The sequence below is a fragment of the Falco punctatus genome (assembly GCF_963210335.1).
Source record: "Falco punctatus genome assembly, chromosome: 15".
Classification (NCBI taxonomy): Eukaryota; Metazoa; Chordata; class Aves; order Falconiformes; family Falconidae; genus Falco; species Falco punctatus.
In genome coordinates, this window is record NC_137595.1 from 5,840,963 (window position 1) to 5,862,465 (window position 21,503).

The following is a 21,503-nucleotide window of genomic DNA, read 5'->3' on the forward strand; positions in this document are numbered from 1 at the left end:
AGTATGTGTCATGGTCTAAGCAGACATAATAGGATGAAATTAAAAAATAAGAATATTTAGGCTACAGACAAGACTATTTCCTGATAATAAGACCTGTTCTAGTTTAAATGGTCTCTCAAGGAAAAAAAAAAAAAAGGCAGCTCCTAGCAGGGAATATCTAACACCATGCTGAACAATATGCTAATCCTCACAGGAACATTACAGAATTGTCAGCAGGATGAACTAACTGATCCCTTCCATCTCTGTTCTGTTTAATTTCAGGGTCTCTTAAAGTTTCTACTTAGGAGAACATGTACTTCACTGTTTCACTTTCCTGTTTTCTTGAGAATTGTCATGTCTATAGCCTAGAGAACGACCTACTGCTGCAGGACATCCTCTGTTTGCTTCTCATTGCCCTTGATTTTCACAAGTAGAGTTGTCAATGAATGGCTCCAGCTGAAGCATTTGAGCTCAATTTACCTAGTTACATACTAAGTATCTCTGTGGTGTCAATCAGATGCTTCTTACTGACCTGGAATTATCAACTTTCCAAAGCTCCAGGACTCTGCAAATGGATGTACACAAACAAAAATTATCCTTTGAAGACTTGTCATCTCCCCTCTACTCTCCCAGGGAGAAATAGGAGGATATACATGAATGTCTGCCCCCTTTTTTGCCTCTGGAAACATGAAAATAATCCCACTTAAATAGGACTTGTGTGAAAAACAAGACAAAATTATGCTGAAAATAGTTTTTCAAATGTTCTTCTTAACTTTTCAAAGCATTTTAGGTGAGATGAAAGCTTTCTACTTTTCTGCCAGATCTAGGGTGTTACATACATCTGGTTTTCAGCACTGCTAGCCAGTGCTCTGTTCATAAACTTCTTTTCAAGTATGTTCATGCACTGTAGAGAAAAAAAAGCTACATTTTAAACTTTCAGATTGATGACCTAAATTAAATGGATTAAATTAATTTATTAAGTGAAAATATATTTAGTATTAGTGGTGAAAAAATCCATAGAAATAATTGTTGTTAGTAAACAAAATTTGAATCAAATCCTCCATCCTACTACAACTTTCAGAGTTCTCATAGTCATGTTTAGAAGATGTCCTGGTCTGTGGTCCCTTACAATTTTCTGTTCTTAAATTCAATGACTTTTGAAATTTGGAAATTAATTTGTGTGGTTCAAAAGTCTGCTGTCCTCACAAAGTTCTTCACAATTCTCTTGTCTACAGGAATTTAGTATGAATTTGGAAGTTCAAAAGTCATCAGAGACCTCTAGAAAGATAAGGTCTTTGGGTCAAATTCATAGTGTTCAGAAAAGCAGTGAAAAAAACCAACCCTCATCAATCAGTAATATGTGCTGGGTATCCAAGTCTGCAAATGCATCCAGTTTTAGCCCCCTTTTCCATATGCACCTGTGGTGTAACTTTTTTGTGCTAATCATAGTGTTGCTCACCTCTAGCTGGTGGTGAACATATTTTTGACAAGGTAACAGCTTGCAGCTTCATAGCTTATTGCTGTTGAACAGAATAATCATAGATACTTCTGGACAATTTATTTATAAAGAACAGAGAAATGTTTACTGTGAGGTTCCTAATGTAGTTGGTGAACCATGAAGTCATCTTCCTAGAATAGTCTTTGATCTCTCTAACATCTTAAGGTTTAAGTTTTTCAGGACCCTTCCTCCATAAGTATTTCTGGATAGTTTGCCAAACTCAGTGAGGACCTCTTTTTTTCACCAAGAACTCTCTCAGACTTTTTGCCTAATTTTATGGGAAGTAAAATAATGAAAAAGCAGTGCTGTGTAATAAATATTGCTGGAAATACATTTCTCAGATGTGATTCCCATTTTATTTATGATAAAACTGGAAAGTTCCCATTAAGCTCTGTGTAAAGTAGTTTACAACTTTAATGATAGTATGTTGCTGTTGGAGAAATGAAGTAGCAGCTAGTAGTTTGTACCTTTGTAATCATTGCAATTTTATTGCAAAATATTCTTGCTCAAAGTCACAGACCTATCTAAATAATATAAATCATTTGACATGATAAATTATTGACCCTTTTAACAGGTATATTGTATAGTGTGTAAGTACTCATAGTAATGTTATATAAATAAATGCAATCACATCATGATACATACTAGGATTTGAGAAATCATTAGACACAATGGGTCTGACTCAGAAAGGCTTCATGTAAATACATGTCAGTGGGGTAGAACTTAGTTTATGCCTTAGGGTTTTTGGGAAAACCATTATTTGGATGTCAAGATCTGAATCACTTTTGAAGATTTTTGCAAGGTTCTGAGAATAGCGATAGCCGTAAGAGACCAAGAAAAGGTTTGCCCATCTAAGGAGAAGGCATAAAGGTGTTCATGAGGTTTTTGATATTGAATAGCAGATCATCACAATAAAGACTAGAGAAAGCCATCAAGCACAGATTCCCAAGCACCACTGATGAGCAAGCACTCCCTCATTAAGAACTTGTTACAGTACATACATATAGGCTTAATCAATTTGTTTTATTTTAACAGGGCATCAAGTGCTTCCCATAAAATTTGAGGGCACTCAGTGTTTAATTGAAATCAGCTACATAAACCCTGTTGCTGAAATATCTAGCTATTCAGAAGTAATCTACTGAACCTTATATACATCAGTATATACAGAACAGCATAAAATAGTCTTTTAATAATCATGAACTTGTACATACTATGTAATGATTAATATATGTTGAATAATTGACATGTCAATACTAAGGACTGCTATACAAAGGCATTTGTAATAGGTTTGAGAGTGGAAATGCTAAATCTTGATAAGTCTTGATAAAAATATGACACTATACAATATGCATCCAAAGTGATGTGATTCCTTTCTTTTTCAAGCTAGTTCATATTTAAGTGTAAAGTGGGTTATGTCATTGTAGTGCTCAAATTTCCCATAAATGGCTCCTCTGCATATTTCCCTGAAGCTAGGTTTCCAGCTTTTAACTCTTCTACTGCAGTATCATTCCCTTCCTTGGGTTTAGGACCTTGAACAGGCTGGCAGTGTGTGTGATCTTTGGAGTAGCTGGACCTCTGTGGGCAATGGCCTATAGTAATCTTGCACATAAGCCCACTTTAATTTCATGGATTTCATTTACTGTGACAAAAGAAAAGTGAAAATCTGTTTTGAAGGAAGTAACCTTGATTCTCCACTGTATTGCTTACTGAATAATTGCTTACACCTTCACAAGTTTTCCAGGTGACTATCTATCATCAGATTGTCTTCAATATACTAATACAAGTAAATATACATGTCAAAGGCAAAATATGCTCGTGTTAAATTCATACAGTCTAATGATAACCTTCATTTCATTAACAGCTAGTAGAATGTAGTTCCTTCATTTGGACACACTATGAGAACAGAATAAATAGAGTCATAAATAAACATTTCTAATAGCTTGACTATTTCTTGAAGTATATAGGATCTGTTGCTGGAGGATATAAAAAGAACATTTATTTAACAAGAGTTCTGTAACTTCATATATATATTTGAGCATGTAAACTGCTACAATGTATTATAATGTACACAAAACCCAATATGCTCTACATACAATCCCATCTGTTTTAAATGTGATGATTACTGATCACGGCAGACGGCACACATACTGTAAACAGTTTGCTACACACAAACCAATATATTCTAATTACAAGTCAATAAATTTCATATACAATCCAATTAGTTGTCATAGAGACTCTTGAATTTAGCAAAGGTAACTGATTTATTTCAAATTACTAATTTAAGTAGACCATTATTTAATTGACAGGCCAATATATTTGAGGATGGAAAACAGCATATCATAAAATAGAAACAATACCACGAAAATAATCCTTTGAATTATAATCTACCTGAATTTTTTTGATCAATCAAGTGACTTCTTCTGGGCGAGGGTACCATGAAGGCCATTGAAGTCCTCTACCTACTAGTACTTCTGCGGTACTTCATTTTGTAGGAAATTATCTCTAAATCTGTGCAAAAGACAGTAGATTTAACTAGAACTTCAGGTTACAAAGACCTGGCTCTCAAATGAACTTTCACACTTGGTCAAACTAGCACCAGAATGACTGCAGAAAGTCTTATTCAGAGATCTGAAGGAGGAAAGAGTCAGTATTGTTCACTATGGTGCTAGTAGTTTAAAAACCAGAATCTACATATCCCTTGGAAAGGTAAAGCATTTTCAGCAATGCTAAATAACTTCAAGGAAGAACAAGGCTCTTCACAGCAGTTTGATCCAATAATTAATTGGAATCCAGTAGGAAGGGGGGGGGGGGGGGGGGGGCAGGGAAGGTCGTAGGTTTGTTTGTTTGTTTATTTGTTTTTCCTTCTGTGACACTGATTAAAATTTGGTTCCTGAACTAGGAAATACAACACAGGTGGCTGCACAAATCTATCAGTACTACTGCTCGGGTGAGACGTTACAATCCAAAATCACAGTGTAATGGGTGGAGTCTAAATGTAAAATCACACAGGGTTCCCTCTACAGTTCGTAGTCTGTAGCATAGGATGTTGACTGATTAAAAACCAGCTAAGATTACTCTGAAGGTCTGGGCTTAATGTAGCTGCACTGATTTTGGGCAGAAGAAATCCTAAGCAAAGCATTAAGGCAGGACATGTCAAATGTTCTGTGGAATTCCCTAGAAAGATTTGTCTTGGAAGTTTTTACTGAAGGTCCTGAACACTAAATCAGTTGCACCTATGCCAATAACTTCATTATCACTATCTGTAGAGCTTTTTAGATTCCTTAATATTAAAGTCAATTTTGCGGCTCTATAATGACTGTATTTAGCTATCAAAAATCTAGTCTGTCAAGCTAGTACTCAGAATGGTAGGATGAGATTTGCTATTGAGTTAGAAAGAAATTCCCAGTTCTCATCCAGTCCTCTTTCTTCTAACCGCTATGATTATTCCAAATGGTTGTAACCAGCTCATAAACAGGATTTTATCTAGTCTGGCTGAATTGAAAGCTGTAGCCACCTCTCTGGCAATAGTTAGTAGATGAGCTTTTTTTTTTTTTTTTTTTTCCATTTTATAGGTGTTATTCTCAGCATTAGTAAGTTCACAGTTAGATTTTTTTTTTTCCTCCTACTGAATATGCAGAATATGACTCTTAGAACTGCCTTAAAGGCTCCCCAAAGAAAGAAGATGGCACCAGAGGGTAATTTATTTCAAAGCAAAATTGTATCGCTTGCAAGAGAAAATGAATAAAGTTCGAAATTCCTAGCAGAGAAGCCTTAAGACTCTTTAGCTTAAAATTATTCCTCTTTCCCATTCCAGTCCCATCTCTGAAGAACAGCAAAATGATCTGAAAAAAACTCTGCATAAATAATTGATTTCCTCTACTCTAGATGTGAATTCTTTCTGCATTAAAATGTTCTTGTGGAGTACAGCTTGTGAGGCTGGGAGAGTGAAGGATTTGGTCTTTTTTTTTCTGTTGTGTACTGGGTTGGACTGGGCCCCACAGCACCCCCACAGCACCCCCACAGCGCTGTGCTTGTACCGGTGGCTGCAGAGGTGGTGATACACACCAGGGGTTTGGCTGCTGCTGAGCCCTGCTCGCACAGCACCAAGGCTGCCCCTCCAACCTGCCCCCTCCCCCACTGGTAGGCTGGCGGGGGGCAGGATCTTGGGAGGGGACACAGCCAGGCCGGCTGACCCAAAGTGACCGGTGGGATATTCCATAGTGTGTGATGTCTGCTCAGATATAAAAGAGGAAGGAGGTGGAAGGGGGGGATTTGTTATTTATATGACATTTGTCTTCTGGAGCAACCAGTACGCGTACCAAAGCCTGCTTCCCGGGAAGTGGCCGAACATCACCTGCTGATGGGAACAACAACTTTTGTTTTCCTTTGCTTCTGTGCAAGCAATTTTCGCTACTGCTGCATTAAACTGCCTTCATCTTGACCAAAAGTTTGGGGTTTTGTTGTGGGTTTTTTCCCCTCTTATTTTCTCCCCCCATGTTCTGCTGAGGGAGGGGAGTGATAGAGCAGCTTGGTGGGCACCTGATGTCCAGCCAGGGTCAACCCACCACAGTTTAATGTATGATGGTTTCCTAGTAGTACTACATAGTTCCAACTAAAGGAAGTTCTTATACACCAGTAAATAATAATGTTTTTGATCCTGAGCTAATAATTTGAATTTGCATCACAATTTCTTTCTTCCATATTTCATTTTTAGCTCATGCCATGCTTAGGTCTAGGCAGTTCTGAAAAATTAGAGACCTTTGGTGTAATTTAAGAAAATAGCTTTCTAATAAACCCCCAAATGAAGCAAAAGAACCATGTTAATAGTGCTTTTGGCCATTTTGGAAGACCAGACAGGGAGAACCTGATTTTAGCCTCTACAGAAAGCAAATGGAATTGCTGCTTGTTTTTCTGAGATGTGGATGCCAAGTTACACAGCCCTGATGATATGCATTCATGTACTTGATAGCCCACAACAAGAGGGGTCATTGGTTATTTCCACAGGTGCTTTCCACAGCACCAGAAAAGAAATATCCTAAAGAGCATCAGGAAAACTTCTAACACATATCTTAGTTTTATGTTAATGGAATCAGGCTACAATTCTAACTCAAAGCACAGCCAGGAGAGTCTGATTTTTGCAAGGTTGGGAACAGAATAATGAGAATTAGCATTTTGTACAGTTTTATAGTCTTCTGCTGCCTTTCTGTCAGTGTGGATGGGTGACTGGTATTTCCTCTGGTCCACCTGGAACATGGGCCTGTCAAAAAAATACGAAACATGATATAAAAAAAATCAGCTCATGAAAAAGTTCAGGCTGAGATTTGTTTCTCATTTGTCACATCAAAACCAAGAAACCTTTTATTCAGGAAGCTGAAGAGTATTTGACATTAATCCTGCTGATATGCAGGGAGAATAAATGAGGAATTTTAGTTGTTTGTGTGTTCATGTAGCATATTAATGGTTTTGATAGCAACATGAGGATATTTGGCTACTGTGTAACATGTTAAATTCAATTGTTGTGGCCTTAAGACTGGTTTTGGCTTCCGTTGTTCTAGTGAAGTTGTAAGAGCATACGATTGCTAAATAGTGGGGAACAAGATCAAGTGTCAGACTATGGTAAGAACGTATTCTCTGTAAGTACTTTCATTAAATCTGTTTTGTTTATTGATTGACAGACACACACCTGGGTTTTTTTTTTTCTTTCTTTTTTTTTTTTTTTTTGGATCAGCAACCTGCATCATGTTCTGTGGTTTTTATGACATATGTGTGCAATAGGTGTTTAATGACATGGATTTTAAAAGGAAATAATTCAGCATACTAAGAAGCTATACAGAGAAAAAGCAAGAGGCCGGTTCCTGTTTTTAAAAAGACATGTTTTTATTTGGACTAACAGTCCTCCTACAGAAGTTGAAAAATGTAATACGGACTAAATTTAACTTTGCTACTGTCACCAAAGATAATAATGTGTCCACCTTCTGACAAAATAAACTAAATGACACTCACTTGACTAATATTTACCATCATTCAGGTCCCACGGGAAGGACCGTTCATGATTGATGGTAGTTTGGAAAAACAAATATGTACCCCTCATCTTGAAAAGACATGTTATTGAAAGAGACTTATGAACTGCAATATTGATGCAAACCACAGAGCCGTCTCCCGAGCTATTAAGGGTGGCTAGGAAATGGTAAGTTTGTTTTGTCAGATATTCAGACTGATTTCCTACTGCTGAGTGATTGACTACAATTGTTACAATGCAACACCCTCAAGTGGAAGTTTCACCAATGGAATCTGAGAGCAGGAAATCTGGCTTCTCATCTATTCAAAGTCAGACTTTTGCTTTGAAGGACTCGTATGCAAAATAGAATCAAATTTCCTTTGTTATCATTACATTTCTTCATCCTGGGGCTTGCAAAACAAAATCTCTAATTAATATTGTGTGTGTGAATAAAAGGATAACCCTCTCTTCCTCCAGTTAATTAGTTCAAGAATCTCATCTTGATTTTTGCATTTAGGAAACGTGTAATCATATGGTCAGTTAGAGAAAGGCAGACCTGGGGCTGGGCAGAACTCTTTTCAAGGGTAGAAAGAGAGCAAACAAATAGCTGAGGTATGTTGGTACGACACACCATACTTAGTAAATTTGGTTGTAGTTTGGAGCTGCAGGTTGATGTTAAAGGAGCAAGAGGTGAAGGCATGCTTTAAAAAGCTAAAAGTGGCAGCAGGTAAATAGATAAGGAAGAAAAGAAGGAAAAGAGACTCTCAACATCAGCATCATCATACTCCTCAGGGCAAAGGACTTAGGGATGCTGATGAAATGCCATACTCCACTCCTCCAACTCCCTCCAACCAGACTGAAGTCATTAACATTAACACACCCAAAGGGAAGTGGGAGAGTGAGTATAACACCAGAAGAACGGGTAGAAGCTTGGAAGCTTGCGTGAAACAGTGCCACAGAGTGTCCAGAGCCAACCAGTGCCCATCGGTTGTCCTCCCAAGCCTGCACAATTATGCACAGCATCCTGTGTCCCCACTTCTTAATGCCTCGGATACCTTATCAGGCCTGTATTCCTCTACACAAAATCATTAGGATACAGTCGTAAATATCTCAATAGTACACAGTAACTAAACAGCCTGTTACAATTACCCATACAAAAAGAAAGGCTGTACCATACAAAGATTACCAAAAAGGAATCAGGCGTAGGTACCAGGCCTTTAGAAAAGTTGCTGTTGCAGCAAAATCAAGAATAAACAAACCTCTGGCCAGTTCACATAAAGCTTGGGCAGAGCTTGCCCTGCCTCATCCTGACACCTTGCAGACTCAGGGCAAAGCCTGAGACCTGTTAGTAACAATGACAGTTTTGTACTCCTACAAAAATACCATTTCTTTTCAGTCATGGCATGAAGGTTACAGCTTCTGAGCTTGAAGCATTATAACCATGCAGAAGTGAATGAAATGTTCATTTTGGTGCTGCTTATTCTGGTACAACACTTTTAGCAACCATGAGTAGAAAATTAGGAGTTTATTTAAGATAATGAGCCTTATAGCACTTTCATCATGTAAATGCAACAATTAGAGACACACAAATCAAGATAATTAAATTTTACTGCATTAACTTGTTAAATTCTTTTAATGGCATTAACACCAATAGATGCATTTTTCAAAACTGTCTGAAAGACGACAACAGTGACTTACATAGGTCTCCAGTCGCTGTTCTGCTCCTGAGCGTTTTCATGCAGGAATAAGCAGTTCAAGAAGCAGATCTAGTATAAGAAGCAAACTAGCACTACAGTTTGGGAATGATTTCTCCTCCTAGCCACCACATCCCCATAGCATCTCTTTCAGCTTGATTCCCTTTGTCTCAGGATGAAGGCTGGTTGACCATCACGATCATGTTGCAGTTATATACATGGCTGTATGGGTTTTGTGTAAGACAGCAAAATTTCACTTGTGTTTTTTCAGTGCCTAAGTAGATAAACACTTCAGCATCCTTCTAATGAGAGGGAAATAAGTGGTGTGGTGAAGATACTGCTTGGTAATAATCTGAATTTTATTATATTTATGTAGTCATAACTGTATGTATAATGACAATTGACTAATATTTGTGCCATACTTGTAATGTCAGCTGTCGTTTCTGACCCCGTTTACAGGTTAGCTTTATAGTCGAGTCTCTTGGGTGGGCAGCTAAGAGATACAGCAGACGCATGCCAGTCTGTGCTCTATGGTTTGTATTTTACATGAAACAATTTCATGGAAAATACACAGACCAGTGGGTGCTTGAACACAGGATCCTCCCCTTTCTTTTGTAGTCATTAGACTTCAATGCCATGCTTAAACTAGCCTATATTTAGCTCAATTAGGTTTTATGCCTTAAACTAAAATAAAGTCGCTTCAACAGGAAGATGAAGTTCTTTATCATGGACTGTAAAATTGCTAAAATGCCATAGACAGTGGACTGAGATGTCTGCAACTTTAGTTCTGCAGGCCTCTTTTTCACAAAGGGAGTTCATCCTACTGTCTCAGATGTAAAATATGAGATGTGTAAGAAGGAGATCCACATTAAATGTGGCTCAGCTGAACAGAGAACACTGAGGACAAGGGGATGTTACAAAAATACCTGAATTATCAAAAAATTGCAAGTTATTAACTCAGAAACAATTATGTCTGATGCTTAGAAATCTGAGTCCTATTCAAGGTGAACTTTACATGCAACAGGTAAAGTTCTCTCTGCGTATTAAAGGCACGTGAGTGCCACCAAGTAGAGAAAAAGATTAATAAGGTCTGTTCAGTTCCCACCTGTTCTTCTATAGATCAATCTGTCATTGCTTCCTTTGATTTTACTGCAACAAAATATAACTTTAGACTTGAATATAAATCTGACTTGCAAAGTTTACCCATTGAAATGTAAGATATGAGACTACAAAAGAGAAAGTCGTATAACAGAGTGCTTTCTTTACTGAAGCAAATCCTTTTTCGCTCCTTAGAGAGTGAGATAGTATAATGTGGAAAGATTGCACTTCTCACACTCTGGGAGAACAGTTTATTTGTTGTTCTGACAGTATTTATTTGGATCTCGGAGAAATAGGTTATAGGAAGTATGGGGAAAACATTATATTTGCCATGAATTACCCTCCTTGGAAATCTGTAATATGGAATAATTTCAGTCAGTCAGTGTCTTTTGAAGAATGTTTCTGGCATTAGATTCTTATTTTGAGAAATAGATGTTAAGGGTAGTTTCATCAGAAAAACTCAGCACCCCATTCCCCTGGAAAAAAACCCATCCTAAACCAACCAAACAACACTGGAAAAATCTGAAACATAAGAAAATTCTGGCTGGAGATACAAGCAAACTAATTATCTGTAGATGCAACATTCTAGAGCCACAGAAATATATAATATTTTAGGTTGGAGATGATCTTTGGACATCATCTGGTCTACCCCTTTAAAAATAAGGCTTAGCTTCGTGAGGTCTCCAATAATGGAGATTTCACAGCCTCTCTGGGCCCTTGTTCCAATGTTTGATCTTCAGCATGAAGAAATCTTTGCTAAGCTGTAATGAAAACTTTCTTTTGCTATAACTTATGTCCGTTGTCAGTAGCCTTGTGCATCTCTGAGAAAAATCTGGCTCCATCTTCCCTCTGAAACACTTATTAGGTAACTTACAGTGGCTACTAGATCTCCCATTAAAAAGTATTTGACAAGGTACTGAAAGTCCAAAACTGGGCAAACTGTGATCTGGCAAATGCCAGGTAAAAGAGAGTAATCGCTTCTCTTGACCTGCTAGCTGTGCTTTTGCAAATGCAGCACAATGCAAAGTTAGTGTTCATTGCCACAAAGACACTCTGCTGTATCATTTTCAACTTTTCCACCAGGACCCCCAGATCCTTTTCTGCAGAGCTGCTTACTGGCCAGCTGATGCCCTCCCAGTACTGTTGCATGGGGTTGTGATGTCCCAAGGACATTGTCTTTGCATTTGCCCTTTTTGAACCTTGTTGATAAGTTTCTGTTTGTTCTTTTTTTTTTTTTTTTTTTTTTTTTTTTCTCCAGTCTTTTGGGTTCCTTCTGAATGGCAGGGAGGCCAGCAAGGGAGCCAGTGAAGTTGAGTCAAGTCATTGTCACCTGTAAGCTGGCACAGTGTGTCTTCCACTCTCCATCCAGGGAGCCAGCGATGTGAAACGTGAGGGGCTATAGTAACTGCTTCTAAGTAACACCTCTTTTAATCAGCTGCCAGGCAGACTTCAAACAGCTGATGCACTTCAGGTTTGAATTTTGCTCTTACTTTATTTTTGGAGTAATTTCTTCATCTATTTAAGGAATTCCAGAAATTAAGTATCATTTCATTGCTTGCTATATACAGTAATAAAATCAGTTCTTCATAGAGCTCATTGGAAGTACAGCTAAAATAAGTGTTGCATACAGAGTATGTCCTGATTATCTACCTGTGAATATTCCATTGAGGCTGTATAGAGCTATACAGGTAAAATTTGTCATCTTCATTTATATCGCAAATGACACAATGACGTTTTAGAGACCAGGGCAGAGAAAAAGACATGCTGTACTTTCTCATCTGAAATTTCTGACAGTCCTTATGGTTCTGTAGTGCCCTCAAACTTGCTTTGGGAGTCTGAGGAAAAAGCATCTGTATGCATTGGTTGGCTGACAGAAGCTTAGGTGACCCAGATTGTCATAAATCTTTATCTCAATTCTAGGCTATAACTGTAATCATCTTCATCTGAGAATCTTAAAATCAGATACTTTAAAATTTTTGATAGAGAACCAGTTTCTGGTGTTAAAATTAATGAAAAGTGAATTTTAAAAATTATTAGGAATAGTGTCCATTCACTCTGCTCTCTACCACCTTAAATATCAGTGTTCCGTGCATGAATGTAGTAGAGTGTAAATAAGAGACCTGGCCATGCAGAAGTTGAAACATTGTAATGAGATGGCAACACGTTCAAGATAGCAAACCTTTGTAATAAACAACCCTTGGCTCTATTTATCACTACTCTGGGATATCTAGACACAGATGCTAGTCTTGAAACAGGACCATAAAAGTGAAGCCAAACAAATTCAGAAACCCTTTTTCTGATAAGCACAGTTTTACAGAGGTTTTTGCATGAGTAAAATGAATGTATGTGATTGAATGGTACCAAACAGTACATAGGAAAGCTTGGCAACAGATTATGAGCACTTTTTTTGGAAAAAAAAATAATCTAGTTATGTTAGAAAATGAGTCACTGATGTGCATTTCGCAGTAAAATAGTTATGCAGTGAAAAATAGTTTACTTTTTTTAACCAGTATTCCTGAACATATCTAGGTGAATATGTCCTTATGACTCTGAAAAGTCATACAGTTATGTCAGTCTCATTGAAGGATAAAGACCTTCTTAATTATAAAATTCCAGTAAGAAGGCCGCACACAAGCAAGCTGACTTAAGGATGCAGGCAATCCAGACAAGGATGTCGTTGCATTGTTCTATAATTGATTTTGTCAAGTGATTTAATATCTTTGTATTATCTAATATCATCTTGTATTATCTAATATCCAATGTATTAGATTCAGTTCTTAATGTATCTAATTCGATCAGGTGATGTTTCTGGTTTGAAAGGTGATGCATCTTGATTGAAGCGAGTTGGTGGATGCTGTCAAAACTTGTATCTTATGCAGCAGTGGAAGTGGCTGATTCGCTGAATGTTACAGAAGATTCAGCAAGTGGCATCACAAATTTAATGGGTAACGTCATTTAGAGTATAATCCACTGCAAGGACTTTTTTTCTGCACTTCAGTATGAAATCACACTTGTATACAGTATGATAGTTTATTTGTTGTCTGTATTTTATCACTAACATGTTTTGAATACAAAAGAGTTATTGTAATGGAATAGAATAATCAGATCATGAAAGAGCTGCTACGTTTGTGCGTACAAACACACAATCTGCTTTAATAGTGAAGAAAAATGACTACATTTTGTGAGAGATGGAATGGATGTGTTTGGGGTAAATGAGAACTTACACAGTTGACAGCTACCTTAGATTTTAAAGGCTTTGCCAAATCTGTTCTGCTAAGACAGCAAAAAAAATTGAGAAAGTATCTTTGCATATAATCAACAAAATTTAATACATTTTAAAATCTGAATGACAGATCAGTCAAGCATCGTCCTCAATCTCCCTGTAAATCTTAACAGACACGTTTCGTGGGTCAGAAAGATGAGAGAGGCTGGGGCCAGAGACAGAAATAAACTTTGGCACATAGGAAGAAAATAGACAAAACCATAAATATTATAGTAATATGAGCCAAAGATAGGCTGCTGTATTTCAGGTTCACAATTTCCTGACAGTTTAGGCAAGTGTAGCGCAATCGCTACAGATATAATGTGGCAAGAAAGTGATGGGTTTCCTAAACCACTAAATGAAAAAGCATGTTTTTCCCATTATTACTGGGATGTTTTCAGAAAATATGTGTCTAAAAAATGCCTGGGTTTTGTTTCATTTGACATACTAATCATACTCAGAAAAGGCAGAGGCAATAAGGCTTGAAGAAGCTGTGCTGCTTAGGCCATTCATCCAAGGGTCTGTAAGCTCCATCTTATCTTCAAGTCCTGTTGACACTGAATATCTTCTGCAAGACTGACAGGAGCAATGAGAAATATATTCCTGTCCTGAATCTGTCTTTTGCCATAAGTGGAGCCACAATGCGACTAAGCAGTTTTTCCCAAGAGATCGTAATAGGCAACAACCTGAGAAAGAGAATGCCCCCCAAGGGTTTTCCTTCTGTACTTCAGGGTAACTCTTCATACCGTAAAACATAACATTACTGGAATAACACCAAGAGAATGAATCTCTGTCTGCTATATAAATATAACTACACAAAGGCAAGAAGTGTAATCTCTATTTCATCATACGTGTTCCATCTCATGTGTTCACAAGATTTCTCAGTTCTGTAATTATAAGCCTAAGAACATGAAAGTTTTAACCTCTACTGCAAGTAATACAATAGGCATGGAAGGTTCCACCACAAATTGTTGGTTTTGGTTTGTTTTTTTTTACCATTTTCTGTCATTGTACAGATAATAAATTGTCTTACTAATGTAACCAGTTTCATTAAATTCCTGAACTTAGAAGACAGATAATCACCTTTGCATCATTAGATTTGATTAAGTTAAACTAAGAAATCCCAAATGGAAAGCATCTACTGTACGTTTCATAGGCCAAGTTTAAATGAATATGAGTATTTTTTCAATACTAATGGCTTGAAGGAGTTTTGTTTTTACAGTTATGCAAATAATTTTCCTAGCTGTTTTCTACAGAAAATTAATGTCAATGATAGATTTAACAGTATGCAATCTAGCATAATACAGAGCAACAAAACCAACCAAACATGCAGGTAAGTTTTGTTTTTAAAATTCGAATCTAAAATGTTCCACCTTTTAGACCTTTGTTTTAAATGCTGCTCATACATAGTAGGGTATGATATTAATTCAAATTAATTGTACGACTCTCAAATAATTCTAAAACTAATGAAGATGAATTTTTAAATGAATGAACCTCTGATTTTCAGTTTTCAAACACGTTTTTGTTTTGGTTTCTAATTACTCATTTTCTTTCAGATAACTCAGGTGGAAGCACAATACAAATATTGTGTCTTCTGCAATCTCGCTTTATACAAAATATTTAGTTTAAATAAGTGGACTGTTTAAAAGTAATGGGATACTTCCACAATTAAAACAACTACTGTGCTATTTTTCAGATGAAATAAGCAATGTGCAGCTAGGGGGATGTGACAGTAAGTCAGTCACAAAAACACACAGAGGGTGGTTGTAAAAGTGACACTCTGAGTATGTACTTAGGATCTCTGCAGGCCTTTACAACTCAGAGTGAACCTTTTGCTGCCAAGACCACAGAATTATTGCTACATGAATGTGCTAGATGGAAGTTACCTTTGGAATAGATACACGAAGAGCACTCTTACCTCCTGATTATACTGCACTTATACCTAAGGGAAAGAATATTTTTTTTTTATTAAAACATTACAGGCTGTGCATACCAGTCAACCTGAACTGATCCACTATAAACTATTTGACCAGGCTTCCAGGAAAGCTAGTCAATGAAATTAATCCTTAGCTAACTGATAGGCCAGCAGGTTCTTTTATAACAAGATAAGAAATATGAAATGGCTGTATTTTCAATTTACTCGTGTTTATTCTTATTTGTGATATACTTCAACTTCTTTGTGTGCTCTCATCGAGACCAGCATTAAAAAGCAAGGACTACAGCATGGAACATACGGGAATCCTAATGATTATACTGCTTGTTTCTACTATTACAGGGATTTGCATCTTAACTAAAGGTTTGTTTGTGTTTTTAAGTGAGGAAAAAGTAAGTTATGTCTGTAGCAGACACTTCTGCTCCCCTACCCAGTGTGGGTCTCCTAGCCCATTACCTAAGCACAGATGAATAACTGAGAGTCTTAGCAGATGAGTTCTTCCTCTAAAAGAAGCAACCTTTCTTGTTCGGAGGGCAACAGTGCTGCAAAACAATGGAATTCTACCAGTAGAACTGCTGTAAGGTAGCCAGTGCATGATTTTAAAGCAATGCAAAGTTTAATTTTCTGAGGGGTAATTTTTAGTTTTGCTCGGGTGGAGACTGAAGATGATTCCTGACTGTTTGCTTGCTTGAACTAGGAAGCATGACCTGATACATCTTTCTTACAGTGAAACGCAAAAAAACGTAACATAGACCTTTTGAGAACTTCAGCAAATTTTCAAAAGATCCATACTGGGAAAGAGATGTGTAAAGACAAGTTGTTCTGTCCTTATGGGAACCTGTACATGAAACACTTATTCTGAGCTTATATGTAAATAAACATGAAGTGGAATATTTTTTGATATTTTTGGATCCAAACTAAGTGCACTACACTGCATATTTGTCGTGGTTTCAGCTAGGATAGAGTTAATTGTCGTCTTAGTAGCTGGTGCAGTGGTGTGGTTTGGATTTGGTGTGAGAACAGTGTTGATGGCACACTGATGGTTTTGGTTGTTGCTAGGCAATGTTTATACCAAGTCAAGAGCTTTCCAGTTTCTCAGGTCCTATCAGCAAGAGGGCTGGAGGGGCACAGAAATTGGGAGGGGACCCAGCTAGGACAGCTGACCCCAACTGGCCAAGGTGTATTCCCTACCATGTGATGCCATGCTGAGTAAGTAAGCTGGGGGAAGAAGAAGGGGGGTGGGGGTGGCATTTGGCATTATGGCATTTGTCTTCCCAGGTAACCATTATGCTTGATGGAGCCCTGCTTCCCTGGGGGTGGCTGAACCGCCTGCCAAAGGGAAGTAGTGAATTAACTTCTTGTTTCATTTTGCTTGCGTGCCTGGCTTTTGCTTTACCTTTTCCAATGTCTTTATCTCCTAACTTTTACTCTTCCGATCCTCTCCCCCTTCCCACTGTGGGGACAGTGAGAGAGTGGCTGTGTGGTGCTTAGTTGCCGGCTGGGATTAAACCACAACAATACTGAAGGATAATATTAAAGAAACTTTTCTCACTGGGTGTGCCTCTAAAAATGCAAGCTCCCAGTGGCTTTGCAATACCTACGTTTTCTCTCTCTCTTTCATGTTTTAACTTTCCATTAAATACATGCGTATATTTCAAGCTTTATATTAATGTAAGCTATTATGTAACTTCTCATTTTCTTCTTGCCTTACTTCTTAATGAGTCTCCAGATTGTTACCTGTGTGTGCACAGATACATATATTCACAATGAGGAATAAAATGAGTAGTTAGAAAGACAAGAAATACCTGATAAGTACTTTTTTGTCTCTGCATGAACTCTCTTTACAACCTAGATCCATGCTTTGTTGGCAGTTATGGTTGTTAATCAAGGAAAAAGAACCTCATAGCCAAATAAAAAGAAAGTTCTTTGAGCTCCTTTTCTTTACATGAAGGAATAAGCAAGTAAAAAGGTTCTTAATTATCCATGTTTCAGTAGACATCATGTTATTAAACAGTGTGAATGCAAACTGAAAACTTGATATTTTGCTGAGGCAATCATAGGGTGTAAGGTGAAGAAAATATGGCAGTGAAGTCAGATAGGAGTGAAATATCTTTTTCTATGATTCATCTTTCACACATTTAGCTTGAAAGAATAGTTCTGAATAATTTCTGCTTTGGAAAGAAGTGGCCTACCAAAGCCAAACAATGTGAGAGACTTGGACTGAAAACATGCTCACCATCAAGGCTGGATCATGAGTATTATGTTCGTGACCAGCAAAGCTGTCTGAAAATGTGTGGTTTTGCAAGCACTTTCCTGAAATGGAGCAACTATATTTGGTTGCTCTACAGGATTATCTGATTTTGAGGGTGCACAGACATTGATTCATCAAACCCAAATTACTTTCAGCAAAAGGTCACAGGAGCCTAGTAGTTTGTAAGATAACTATTAGCCCTGATTTAGATTTGAAATTACTATAGCTTTCTTACATTTTCAACATCCTCTGCCTTTCCAGGAACTTGCCAGAAATAATGGAATAATGACTCGGGAATATCACATTACAGCATCACAGAATGGTCGGGGTTGGAAGGGACCTCTGGAGATCATCTAGTCCAGCCCACCACTAAAGCAGGGGCACCTGGGGCAGCTTGCAGAGTCACATCCAGGTGAGTTTTGAATATCTCCAGAGGAGATTCCACAGCCTCTCTGGGCAGCCTGTTCCAGAGCTCTGTCACCCTCAAAGTAATGAAGTTCTTCCTCATATTCAAGTGGAACTTCCCATGTTGAAGTTTGTGCCCATTGCCCCTTGTCCTGTCGCTGGGCACCACTGACAAGAGCCTGGCCCTGTCCTCTTGGCACTCGCCCTTAAGACATCCCCAGCCTTCACATCTCTAACCAGTCCTTCTATGTGAGCACAAGGTCCACACCTTACCATCTTTGCTCCTCCACCATCTACACCAAAAACTTATAATCAAACATTCATTTACATCAGTACTTGTCCAGGATATAAGCCTTGACCACAAACCCTTGTAGTTATAAAATACTTCCTGTATTCTTTAACAGTGTTAGGAAAGTGACATATTGTTTCTCAGTCACACTTCTGAGGGTAAAAAAGTCATTGTCATTGTCTACTGGTGTAAACCTCTGTTAACAGATGAGAAGGACATAGCTTCAGAACGGCAAGGCTACCAAAAAAAAAAAAAAAAAAATTGAAATGCTAGCTAACAAATATGTTAGGCCAGACCTTAATGATCAGCTCCTACAAGTCTGAATTTCTGAAGGTGTTCCTCTTACTGGGTGTGCATACCCTAGTGCTTAGTACAAAATAAACTTCATATGTGCAAACAAGTTCATTAAAATTGCAAGAGCCTGTAGCACATTTGTAACAGCTTGCCCAAAGGTTAACATTTATAGTTTTGCACTGCCAACATCCTGCTTTTATGGGGCACATTTATATGCTAAATTGCCTATTATGTTAAGCTGTAAGTTCCCATTTAGCAGCATCAGGAATAAGATTTGACTATAAGTGTTTAGATTTTATTAGTGCTATGCTATTCTTCTTAAATGCTCAAACTTCCTACAGGCTGAAAATTTGCTGCATCCTCTACAGAGGTTCTTGTGTATGAGATGAGTTTAGGAACAGCTGAGGATAAGGAGCATAGGGTGAAATGTAAGACACTGCTCACTGATTGGAAAAACGTGCCTTACTGCATCCCACCTCTAAGTAAGTCCTAAATGTCATGTTTAAGCAATGATTGCATCTGAAACAATCTCAGTAACATCCTCTTCTTGAGTTAACAAGACCAGAAAGGTCAGCTGAAAATATTCCAAGAAGAAGGGTGTTTTTATTGGTAAGTAAATATGTCTAGTCGCTTTGCCTTTGCTGTAGGTTACCTCCCAATGCATGACCTAACAGAATGAAGTGTGATGTACCAGCCACATAAACTGAATTGGCAAATTTTAGCTGTATATGCAGTTCTCAAAGGTAAGAGAAAGTATTTGGTAATGAGAGTGTGTATCACTCAGTCTTCCCTTGTTAACAGCTAGTTCTCAGGAGATCCTGGGACTAAGGGAGTTACCAGTATCACAAAAGCCATTCAATTCTAGGTCACTGGTTTGTCAGAGCAGGTGCCTGATTTTAGATATTACTTTAAAAAATCTATAAATATTTGCTTTCCTTAGTAGTGACTGAAGTCTGTCAATGGTGACTGACTATTGAAAGTGACTTGACATGCTTTCCTTGCCTCAGTCTTTAATAGTGAGACCAATTTCCCTCAGGATACTCAGTCCCCGAGGCTGGAAGACAGGGATGAGGAGGAGCACAATAAAGCCCCCACAGTCCAGGAGGAAACGGTCAGTGACCTGCTGCTCCACTGAGACCTGTACAAGACTATGAGGCTGGATGGGATCCACCTGAGGGTACTGAGGGAGCCGGCAGAGGAGGTTGCCAAGAACATTTCCATGGTTTATCAACAGACCTGGCAAACTGGAGTGGTCCCAGAAGACTGGAAGTTAGGCCAGTGTGACACTCGCCCACAAGAACAGGAAGGAGGATCTGGGGAACTACAGGCCTGTCAGCCTGTCCTTGGACCAGGGAATGTTACGGAGCAGATCATCCTGAATGCCATCACATGGCATGTGAAGGACAACCAGGGGATGCGGCCAGCCAGCATGGGGTTATGAAAGGCAGGTCCTGCTTGACAAACCTGATCTTCTGTGACAAGGTGACGCTCCTTGTGGATGAGGGAAAGGCTGTGCATGTTGTCTTCCTGGACCTTAGTAAAGCCTTTGACACCATCTCCCACAGCATCTCCAGCAGAAAGTGGCTGCTCATGGCTGGGACGGGTGTGCTCTGTGCTGGGTTAGAAGCCGGCTGGGGGCCGAGCCCAGAGCGGTGGGGGACGGAGCTGCATCCCACTGGCGCCGGGCACGAGTGGAGCTCCCCAGGGCTCCGTGCTGGGGCCAGCCCCGGTCAGTGTCTTTATTGACCATCTGGGCGAGGGGATCGAGTCGGCCCTGCTGGGGGGCTGGAGGACTCTGCAGGGGGGGCTGGGCAGGCCGGGCCGAGGGGCCGAGGCCACTTGTATGAGGCTCAACCCGGCTCCGCGCCGGGCCCTGCCCGTGGGGCACAACAGCGCCCCCAGCGCCGCGGGCTGGGGCTGGGGCTGGGAACTGCCCGGCGGGAAAGGGGCTGGGGGCTGGGCAAGGGCCGGCTGGGCAGGAGCCAGCAGGGTGCCCAGGTGGCCACGGGGGCCAGCAGCGCCCTGGCTCGTGTCTGAAGCAGCGTGGCCAGCAGGGCCAGGGCAGCGCCCGTCCCCCCGTGCCCGGCACTGGTGCGGCCGCCCCTGGAACGCTGGGCTCAGCTCTGGGCCCCTCACTCCCAGACAGACCCTGAGGGGCTGGAGCGTGTCCAGGGACGGGCACGGAGCTGGGGAAGGGGCTGCGGCACAAGGCTGGGGGGGGCGGCTGGGGGAGCTGGGGGGTTCAGCCTGGAGAAGAGGGGGCTCAGGGGGGCCCGATCGCTCTCTGCAGCTCCCTGACAGGGGCTGTGGGCAGGGGGGGTCGGTCTCTGCTCCCAGGGAACAAGCGACAGGACAAGGGGAAACGGCCTCGAGGTGCCCAGGGGAGGGTTGGATCGGGGATTAGGGACAAGTCCTCACCGAAAGGGTGGTCAGGCGCTGGGACAGGCTGCCCAGGGAGGGGGTGGAATCACCTTCCCTGGGGGTGTTTAAAAAACACATAGATGTGGTGCTTAGAGGCATGGTTCAGTGGTGGGCTTGGTGGTCCTCGGTTAACAGTTGTATGTGATGATCTCAAAGTCTTCTCCAACCTAAATAATTCTATGATTCTATGTTGTCATAATTATGAGACTTAACTAGATATTCAGCCCAGCCACAACTGGAAAATACAAAAACAGAGCTTTAGTTTCTTCATACAGAAAAGAAATACTTTTAGAGAGAGAGAGAGTCAGAGATGTATTTTGATAAAACAGGAAATTCTTACTTTCAAATAAGAAAGATAAATAAATAAAAGAAAGAAAGAAA

General features: G+C 39.5%; 1 long non-coding RNA gene across 1 annotated transcript; it reads left to right on the forward strand.

Moving 5' to 3' along the window:
- The first annotated feature begins 2,030 nt into the window (after positions 1–2,030).
- On the forward strand, positions 2,031–21,476 carry LOC308053850. Its single transcript, XR_013923829.1, has 3 exons — positions 2,031–13,345; positions 13,385–16,671; positions 17,975–21,476. It is a non-coding gene; the product is annotated as an uncharacterized lncRNA (long non-coding RNA).
- Positions 21,477–21,503: the final 27 nt, after the last annotated feature.